This window comes from Homarus americanus, unplaced genomic scaffold (genome assembly GCF_018991925.1).
Source record: "Homarus americanus isolate GMGI-L3 unplaced genomic scaffold, GMGI_Hamer_2.0 scaffold19318, whole genome shotgun sequence".
NCBI lineage: Eukaryota > Metazoa > Arthropoda > Malacostraca > Decapoda > Nephropidae > Homarus > Homarus americanus.
Genome location: NW_024732238.1, coordinates 8,388,700 through 8,399,703, shown reverse-complemented (window position 1 = coordinate 8,399,703; position 11,004 = coordinate 8,388,700). Strand labels below are relative to the sequence as shown.

Sequence of the window (11,004 nt, the reverse complement as noted above, 5' to 3'; positions counted from 1 at the left end):
TGAATATGAGTTTATATGATATGAATATATCTTTCTTTATCCGATTTGACATTGAAAATATATAATTTTATATGAAGCTTCAAATTAAAAATACAAAGAGAAACTGTATCACGAAAAAATATAAAAGTTTACATTGATTGATCCTATTATTGTTATTCTGGTTATTTAGATGTGTTTTCGCCCTTCAGGAGGAGAGCCTTCAGTTGTCCCTCTCCTGTCATGGTGGAGGGAGGAGGAGGCAGCTACATAGAGTCATACAAACTTTTCTGTGGTAATGTCTTATGCTTGGTATTGTTTGTTGCTCTAATCATCAGGTAACTTTGGGATACCCATTAGAAAATATTGATGAAACGATGTAAGTAAATGAAGATACGTAATTTGCATGAAATTCTTTTGTTAACCAAACTTTTGTGCATGATATCCAACTGTAGCTAAAATATAAAAGTTTATTTGGTAAAGATTCGGAAAAGATTGACCATGGAAACTACGATAAAATTTAAATATAGATATCCAACCTAATGTATCCTTCAAGAGGGGTCCGACTAATTACCCAAATATAGCCGCAATGAAGTCAAATAATGGTCCTAGATGAATAAATCGGACTGCTAATCACTTCTCGACTAGTATTTGGTGTCACAAAGTCACAAAAAATTGGTAAACATCTAAATTTTAATGCAAGGTTAATAGATCAAGTGCATGTACTAACCTAACCTAATCTAATCTAATCTAATCTAATCTAATCTAATCTAATCTAATCTAATCTAACCTAACACAACACAACTCCAGATTAAATTAAGTTTACCAATTTTGTTTATTTTGACACCAAATAATAATAGAAGTGATTCACGCCAGTGCAGCTTGTCGACCATCATTTGACTTCATTCATTACATTTGGGTAATTCCTCGCTCCTCGGTACATGCAGCGATCTATTAACTCAGATTAAAGTAAGTTTTCCAATTTTTTGTGACTTTCTGACACCAAATACTAGTCGAGAAGTGATTAGCAGTCCGATTTATTCATGTAGGACCATTATTTGACTTCATTGCGGCTACATTTGGCTACATTTGGGTACATTTGGGTAATTAGTCGGACCGTTCAAGAGCTCAGGCTCTCAACTGGCTCAGCCATGTTATTACAGTATTATGATTTTTAATCGACTCTGTATCTGTGTTCTTCTGGCTAAATAAACTGTTTCAGTGGTAAAGGTGTAGAAGGAATTGTTCAAATTGGCTTAAATTTGTTCTACACACCATTATCATGATATTAAACACAAAAATGGAAACGACAATGCATAGAACCTGACCTAACACACCCATATGTTGGGTATGTTAGGTCAGGTTCTATTAGGTTGTTAATATTATCGTGTTAATTTGTGTTAAACAACTTACATTAATATTGAGGCTGATATACATCAGCAATGGCGAGGAGGAATAAATGGAAACGTTCACCATCATTTATAGGAAACGTCTTGAAGAGGGATTCAGCGAGGTAAACAAAAAAATTGACGCCTGGGGGACAATTGTAAAGCGGGATAGAGTAAATAAAAAGATTGTCAGGTTCTATTAGGTAATATGCATTGTTGTTTCCATATCTGTGTTTAATATAATGTTATTAGCATTATATAAAAAAATAAATACAAAATAATGCATAAAACCTAATAAAACCTGACCTAACATAACCAACCTATGGGTGCTTTAGGTTAGGTTCTCTTCATTGTCGTTTCCATTTTGTGTTAATATCATGATATTACAGTAGTGTGTAGAAAAAATTTAAGCCAATTCGGACAATTTCTTCTGGTGGTCACCGTCTTCTACACCTTTACCGTTTCAATATATATTTAAATAAACTAACCAACCTAGCCTAGCCACAAGAACCATGAAACCCCAGACCCCCCTTTCTTGTTGGGGTTAATTTCCTAAGATTACCTGGATGACCGAAACTAAATAATACCGAAATGACTAACAAAAAATAGGTTTTTCCAGCATATACACTGTATTATCATTTTTGCCACTTATGAGCTTACTAGCCGTTTAGGTGGTTAGTCTATCCAGTGTTAGTACAGGAGGAAACCGAGGACTGGGAAACCTATGGTGTTTGGTAGTGATGGTCACACTGGATAACACCCATCTCACGTGTGTCTAACCAAATTGAACCTTTGACATGTTGGTGAGAGATATGCTGCGTTACTGCTGACCTTCATTACCATCGAAAATGGTAAATTTAAAGTTTCATACAACTTCTGTGTGACCTAACTTTTTTATTTTCCTGTGTTGTTTGGTGTGATTCATTCGAATTTGACCTTCATTTCCATGGGAAATGAGTCGTTTTGGACAAATCACCCTTCCCCCCCTAATACAACCTGACCTAACCAACCAAAGAAACTCACTTAATACCTAACTTCCTAGCCGTCCCCACTAGATTAAACAGAAAGTACAGTACAGTACTTAGTATATCTGGTACCAATGAAAGCAACTTTGTTAAAGCATCATGGTGTAATATTGTTTGTTGTGGAGGTGAGAGTACTGTTCGGCTTAGATTAATCTAAAACAAAAGCCACGCGGTGACTGCAGATTTACGTTAATTTCTTACGTGAATTTAATTTCTCGGTTAATATATATTTGTGATGAAAGTGGTATTAGAAAAAGTTGTTCTGATTGACAAGATATAAGTAATGGTAAACACAAAATTTATCTAACCGAGTTGTGGGTGAAACTGTAATAATACCCAAATTTGATGGTATTCAATGGGTAGGGCTTTGAAGTGGAGGAGAATTGTGGGATAAAATTGTCTTGGTGACTTTGTTTTTTCTTGAAAACCAAAGGTTCTTATCTTGATGGTAGTTACAGTCTAAACCTCATTTTCCACTTAACAGAGGTTGGCAGAATACCATAAGCCTAAAAAAATGTCAGTGGCAGTGGCTTCAGTTTTATATACCCTGTACACAGTAGATGGTTTACCATGTTGAGAATCACCCTGTGTAGAGAAGAGCCATCTTGTATCTAGCCAAGTAAAATTCAACACTCTGAACCTGTGCAGTGTATCATGTGACACTAAGACTTACCTATGATGATTGGCGGCACTTAGTCGTATAAACAGTGTCCGGCAAAATGTAGTCTTAAGTGAAAATGGAAACCCAAAAACTTGAAAATATAAATTTGTGATGGAAACGTAATAAAATATTATTACTTTTTTATTTTGCTCTATCTCCCTACAGTAAATAAATATCAATATGAAGTTTTGTGGTTGACCTTTTCGAAGTCTTAACTGTTTACTTTCTAACAATAATGTTATTTTCATGAACTTTGTCATTGAATCAAAGGTGTACAGTACAGTACTGTAAGAAGGTATTACTTCTGGAAGTAGCTAATAGTTTAATAGTTATCCAGCTACTGTACAGTCAGCCAAAGATGCACCGACCCCATCCTGGCTTTTGTACTCACAATTTTACCTGGCAATCCTTGTTGAAATATGGCTGTATGTAATTGGGATTGGGATTAGTTGATAAATTTTTGGCTGTACTATATCACTGTCAGGATAATTCTTAAATAATCCAGTGGTAGCGTTGTTCTGATAATAAATATTTTAGCATTGTTCTGATAATAAACTATTCGTAGCATTGTTCTAATGATAAACTATTCGTAGCATTGTTCTGATGATAAACTATTCGATAGCGTGTCTAATAATAAACTATTCGTAGCGTTGTTCTGATAATAATCTATTAGTAGCATTGTTCTGATATTAAACTATTCGTAGCATTGTTCTAATAATAAACTATTCGATAGCATTGTTCTGATGATAAACTATTCGTAGCGTTGTTCTGATAATAAACTATTCAGTAGCATTGTTCTGATAATAAACTATTCGGTAGCGTTGTTCTTATAATAAACTATTCGTAGCATTGTTCTGATAATAAACTATTCGTAGCATTGTTCTGATAATAAACTATTGTTCTAATAATAAACCATTCGTAGTACTGTTCTGATAATGTTCATTCGTAGCATTGTTCTTAATAATAAACTATTCGTAGCTGTTCTAATAATAAACTATTCGTAGTTGTTCTAATAATAAACTATTCGTAGCGTTGTTCTGATGATAAACTATTCAGAAGACTTAATGATAAACTATTCTAGCATTGTTCTGATAATAAACTATTCAGAGTATTGTTCTGATAATAAACTATTCGTATATTGTTCTGATAATAAACTATTCGTAGCTAGTTCTAATAATAAACTATTCGTAGTATTGTTCTTGATAATAAACTATTCAGCATTGTTCTGATAATAAACTATTCGTAGCGTTGTTCTGATAATAAACTATTCGTAGCATTGTTCTAATAATAAACTATTCGTGAGCGTTGTTCTGATAATAAATCATTCGTAGTTGTTCTAATAATAATAAAACTATTCGTAGTTGTTCTAATACAAACTATTTGTAGCTGTTCTGATAATAAAATTATTCGTGAAAAGTTGTTCTGATACAAAACTATTCGTAGCATTGTTCTAATGATAAACTATTCGTAGTATTGTTCTGATGATGTCCATTCTCAGCATTGTTCTGATAATAAAACTATTCTTCGTAGCATTGTTCTGATAATAAACTATTCATAAATTGTTCTAATAATAAACTATTCGTAGCATTGTTGTTCTTGACACAATCTATTCGTAGCATTGTTCTGATAATAAACTATTCGCAGCATTCTGACATGATAAATCCGTTCGTAGCATTGTTCTAATGATAAACTATTCGTAGCATTGTTCTGATGATAAACTATTCCAGTAATTGCCTTATGATAAACCATTCGCAGCATTGTTCTGATGAAACTATTCGCAGTACTGTTCTTAATGACAAACCATTCGTAGCATTGTTCTGATGATAAACTATTCGTGAGTTTGTTCTCTTATAACAAACTATTCGCAGTATTGTTCTGATAATAAACTATTCGCAGTATTGTTCTGATAATAAACTATTCGTAGCATTGTTCTGGATAATAAACTATTCGTAGCATTGTTCTGATAATAAACTATTCGTAGTACTGTTTGATAATAAACTATTCAGAGTTATTGTTCTGCTGGGATAATAAACTATTCGTATACTTGTTCTGATAATAAACTATTCGTAGCATTAATTCAATAATAAACTATTCGTAGCGTTGTTCTTAATAATAAACTATTCGTAGCATTGTTCTAATAATAAACTATTCGGTGAGCTGCCACTCTGATAATAAACTGCTCTAGTATTGTTCTTAATAATAAACTATTCGTAGCGTTGTTCTAATAATAAACTATTCGTAGCGTTGTTCTAATAATAAACTATTCGTAGCGTTGTTCTGATAATAACCATTCATATTGTTCTGGATAATAAAACTATTCGTAGTACTGTTCAATAATAAACTATTCGTAGCGTTGTTCTAATAATAAACTATTCAGAAAGCATTGTTCTGGATAATAAACTACTGTGAGTATTGTTCTAATAATAACCATTCGTAGCTGCTGTTCTAATAATAAACTATTCGTAGTTGTTCTAATAATAAACTATTCGCAGTTGTTCTGATACTAAACTATTTAGAGCATTGTTCTGATAATAAACTATTCGGGGAGCATTGTTCTAATAATAAACTATTCAGAAGTTGTTCTAATAATAAACTATTTCGTAGTAATAATTCTGATAATAAACTATTCGTAGCATTGTTCTAATAATAAACTATTCTAGCTGTTCTAATAATAAAACTATTCGTAGTTAAAGTTGTTCTAATAAATAATAAACTATTCGTATGTTGTTCTGATGATAAAACTATTCGTAGTGCTGTTCTAATGATAACTATTCAGAGCATTGTTCTTGATAATAAACTATTCGTAGTATTGTTCTGATAATAAACTATTCGTAGTATTGTTCTGATAATAAACTATTCAGAAGCGTTGTTCTAATAATAAACTATTCGTAGCATTGTTCTTGATAATAAACTATTCTAGCATTGTTCTGATAATAAACTATTCGGGAAGCGTTAGTTCTTACAATAAACTATTCAGAAAGATTACCTAATAATAAACTATTCGTGAAGCGCCGTTCTTGATAATAAACTATTCGTAGCGCTATGTTCTAATAATAAACTATTCAGCGTTGTTCTAATAATAAATTATTCGTAGTTTGTTCTGATAATAAACTATTCGTGAAAGTGTTGTTCTTGATACAAAACTATTCTTCAGAAAAGTTGTTCTGATAATAAACTATTCGTAGCATTGTTCTAATGATAAACTATTCGTAAAGTATTGTTCTGATGATAACCATTCGCAGTACTGTTCTGATAATAAACTATTCGTAGCATTGTTCTTGATAATAAACTATTCGTAAAGCATTGTTCTAATAATAAACTATTCGTAGCATTGTTCTGATAATAATCTATTCGTAGCATTGTTCTGATAATAAAACTATTCGTAGCATTGTTCTTATGATAAACTATTCGTAGCATTGTTCTAATGATAAACTATTCGTAGCATTGTTCTGATGGATAAAATCATTCGAAAGCATTGTTCTAATGATAAACTATTCGTGAAAGTACCTTGATGATAAACTATTCGTAGCATTGTTCTAATGATAAACTATTCGTAGTATTGTTCTGTTGATAAACTATTCGTAGCGCTATTCTAATAATAAACTATTCGTAGCATTGTTCTGATAATAAACTATTCGTAGCATTGTTCTGATAATAAACTATTCGTAGCATTGTTCTGATAATAAACTATTCGTAGCATTGCTCTGATAATAACTATTCTAGCATTGTTCTGATAAATAAACTATTCGTGAGTATTGTTCTGATAATAAACTATTCTAGCATTGTTCTGATAATAAACTATTGTTGTTCTAATAATAAACTATTGTAGCGTTGTTCTGATAATAAACTATTCGTAGCATTGTTCTGAAATAAACTATTCTAGCATTGTTCTGATAATAAACTATTCGTAGCATTGTTCTGATAATAAACTATTTCAAGAGCATTGTTCTGATAATAAACTATTCGTAGCATTGTTCTGATAATAAACTATTTCAGCATTGTTCTGATAATAAACATTGTTCTGATAAATTCAATGAGCATTGTTCTGATAATAAACTATTCGTAGCATTGTTCTGATAATAAACTATTTCGTAGCATTGTTCTGATAATAAACTATTCTAGCATTGTTCTGATAATAAACTATTCGTAGCATTGTTTGATAATAAACTATTCGTAGCATTGTTCTGATAATAAACTATTCGTAGTATTGTTCTATAATAAACTATCGTAGCATTTTATAATAAACTATTCTAGCGTTGTTCTAATGATAAACTATTCGTAGCATTGTTCTGATAATAAACTATTCGTAGCATTGTTCTGATAATAAACTATTCGTAGCATTGTTCTGATAATAAACTATTCGTGAGCATGTTCTGATAATAAACTATTCGTAGCATTGTTCTGATAATAAACTATTCAGCATTGTTCTAATGATAAACTATCGTAGCGTTGTTCTAATAATAAACTATTCGTAGCATTGTTCTGATAATAAACTATTCTCTTCGTAGTATTGTTCGATAATAAACCATTCGTGAAAGTATTGTTCTTGATGACAAACCACGAGCATTGTTCTAATGATAAAGTTATTCGTAGCATTGTTCTGATGATAAACCATTTACATTGTTCTAATGATGTTCATTCGTAGCATTGTTCTGCGTTAATAAAACCATTCGTGGCATTGTTCTGATGATAAAACGCTATTCGTAGCTTGTTCTGATAATAAACTATTCCTCGTAGTATTGCCCTGATGATAAACTATTCGTGAAAGCATTGTTCTGATGGATAAACTATTCGTAGCGTTGTTCTGATGATAAACTATTCGTAGCATTGTTCTGATAATAAACTATTCGTGAGCGTTGTTCTGATAATAATCTATCCAGCATTGTTCTTGATGATAAACTATTCTGTAGCGCTGTTTGATGATAAACTATTCGTGAGCATTGTTCTAATAATAAACTATTTCGTGAAAGCATTGTTCTTAATGATACAAACCCCATATTCGTGAAAGCATTGTTCTAATAATAAACGGTCTGTGAGCGTTGTTCTGATAATAATCTATTCGTGAGCATTGTTCTTGATAATAAACCATTCGTAGCATTGTTCTGATAATAAACTATTCTAGCATTGCCCTAATAATAAACTTATTCGAGATTAATTTCAATGATAAACCATTCGTAGTATTGTTCTAATAATAAACTTATTCGTGAGCTATGGTTCCTGATACTAAAACTTATTCTCGGTGAGTACTTGTTCTTGATAATTAAACCATTCGTGAGCGCTTTGGTTCCCAATTAATAAACTATTCGTGAGTATTGTTCTGATAATAAACTATCAGAGCGTTGTTCTAATAATAAACTATTCGTGAGCGTTGTTCTGATAATAAACTATTTGTAGCATTGTTCTGATAATAAACTATTCGTAGCATTGTTCTAATGATAAACTATTCGTAGCATTGTTCTGATGATAAACTATTCGTAGCATTGTTCTAATAATAAACTATTCGTAGCGTTGTTCTGATAATAATCTATTCGTAGCATTGTTCTGATAATAAACTATTCGTAGCATTGTTCTAATAATAAACTATTCGTAGCATTGTTCTGATGATAAACTATTCGTAGCGTTGTTCTGATAATAAACTATTCGTAGCATTGTTCTGATAATAAACTATTCGTAGCGTTGTTCTTATAATAAACTATTCGTAGCATTGTTCTGATAATAAACTATTCGTAGCATTGTTCTGATAATAAACTATTCGTAGCGTTGTTCTGATAATAAACTATTCATCATTATTTAAATTCATGAAAAGTTTCCAAATGTCGTATATTTAAATAATGAAGAAATTATACAATATTAACCCGTTAATGGTCACTGACGTAAATTATCTCATTCCCTGTCATATGGTAATTGGTCACTAATGTAGTTTACATCATGTTAAGCTAGGGTTCTATAGGTGCAGATCTGTTGAATAACTCATTTTATATGACTTGGCAATTTGTGGCTATAAATAGACAAGTAATAATAATAATAATAATTAACGGTTTATTGAAAAAGTTCTGCAGCCCGAAGGCTGAAAATATACATTGGGCATAAATGACTTATTACATACATTGGTGGTTTAACAAAAGCCTTCATTGGAGAAAGGTAAAGGAACATACAGTGAACATACAGATTAATGTAGGTGTTGAACAGTAAAAACGTAGTGTAGTAACTCCCTCCCAGATGGTGTTAGGAGGGACCTCACGTGGTGTAGTAGTTCCCTCACAGATGGTGTTATGTGGGGGCCTCCGTGGTGTAGTAATTCCCTCACAGATGGTGTTATGAGGGGCCTCCGCGTGGTGTAGTAATTCCCTCACAGATGGTGTTATGAGGGACCTCACGTGGTGTAGTAATTCCCTCACAGATGGTGTTATGAGGGGCCTCACGTGGTGTAGTAATTCCCTCACAGATGGTGTTATGAGGGGCCTCACGTGGTGTAGTAATTCCCTCACAGATGGTGTTATGAGGGTACGTGGTGTAGTAATTCCCTCACAGATGGTGTTATGAGGGGCCTCACGTGGTGTAGTAATTCCCTCACAGGTGGTGTTATGAGGGGCCTCACGTGGTGTAGTAACTCCTTCACATATGGTGTTATGAGGGGCCTCACGTGGTGTAGTAATTCCCTCACAGATGGTGTTATATGAGTGAGGTGTGGTTCCAGGCCTTCCTATCGTAGACGGATTAACACATCGCTGGTAGTTGGGTCTCACGGGCCGTTATCACTGGGTACCTGGGACCTCACTGTGTGAAAGGTCAACTTGGGTACCACTGTTACTGTTGAGTTGTTCTCACTGACTTAAGCACTGTTCACCACTGTTCACCTCTGTTTAACACTGGTTCCATTTCTTTCCTAAATGAAATAGTAACTTCTGGCGTGAACTTGTTGATATTCCGGTGGGGAGGAGGGTTCAGGGGAGGGAGTTGGTATGGGCCAACATAGCAGTTGACCTGGCTGCTCCGAGAGGAGCGCCAGGTACGTCTTGACCCTTCGGTGTGTGTGTGTGTGTGCGTGGGTGTGTAATAATAATAATAATTTAACGGTTTATTGAAAGAGCTTGGCAGCCAGAAGGCTGAAAATATACAGTTACATATTTGGGGAATGGGTTTCGAATTACAAATAATATACAAATAACATAAGTGATATAAATAAGATATATAATAACTAGATGGGGAAAAGCTCAAACTACAGGGCATTTCAACATAGTGACAGTGCAAGAAGTAGTATTTACTGGGAGTGAATACACTGGTTTATTACAAGTTATTGATAATTTTTACAATGGTTGGGACTGGGCTGTTCTTATAGCGATCAGTTCGTGCACGTATGGGCTGGATGCGGTTGTGGTGTCGAACAGCAATTCTCGGACAAGGGATCTCAGGTGGTAGTAGGAGCGGTGTCGAGGGATGGTGCAAAGCTTCTTACCAAATTTGCAGATGAGGTCGTGGTGATGGTCACTGGAGTCGAAAGGGTCAGTGTGTTGAGCGCTTCTTGATATGTGGAGTAGGAAGGAGAATAATCTTGCATGCCCTCTTTGCACTTTTCTAGGTGTTTCGTTGTGTGTGGCATTTAGGAGGAAGACCAGGTATAGGTGTGGCAGGAGAGTATGAATGTTGAGTAAACACTGAGGAGCTCGGGTGCAGGAACCCGTGGGACTTGAGTCGGCGGAGGAGGTGGAGACGGAAACTGGAGGATTTGACAACTTCACTGACGTGTGGTTTCCAATTTAGTTTGTTGTCTATGGTGACGCCGAGGAGCTTCGTGGAATCTACAACCTGGAGTGTGTTGGGACCTAAAGTAATGGAAGGGGGTGGGACAATGTCGGAGGAGAGGTTGATGTGCATAACCATGGTCTTGGTATGGTTGATGGTGACGTGGTTGTTGGTGGCCCAGTTTTGGAGACTGTTCAATAAATCCTGAAGG

The 11,004-nt window shown here is 34.0% G+C and overlaps 1 protein-coding gene across 2 annotated transcripts in view; it reads left to right on the top strand.

Moving 5' to 3' along the window:
* Window positions 1–202: 202 nt before the first annotated feature.
* The window catches only part of LOC121868439 (N-acetylglucosamine-6-sulfatase-like), a 96,076-nt gene continuing 85,274 nt past the window's right edge, over window positions 203–11,004 (top strand). Inside the window, exon 1 of one of the 2 annotated variants that reach the window (XM_042369095.1) lies at window positions 203–271. The gene's annotated coding sequence lies outside the window, so the exon portion shown is untranslated. Of the gene's footprint in view, window positions 356–11,004 lie in introns of both variants that reach the window. The other variant, XM_042369094.1, reaches the window with a different exon arrangement.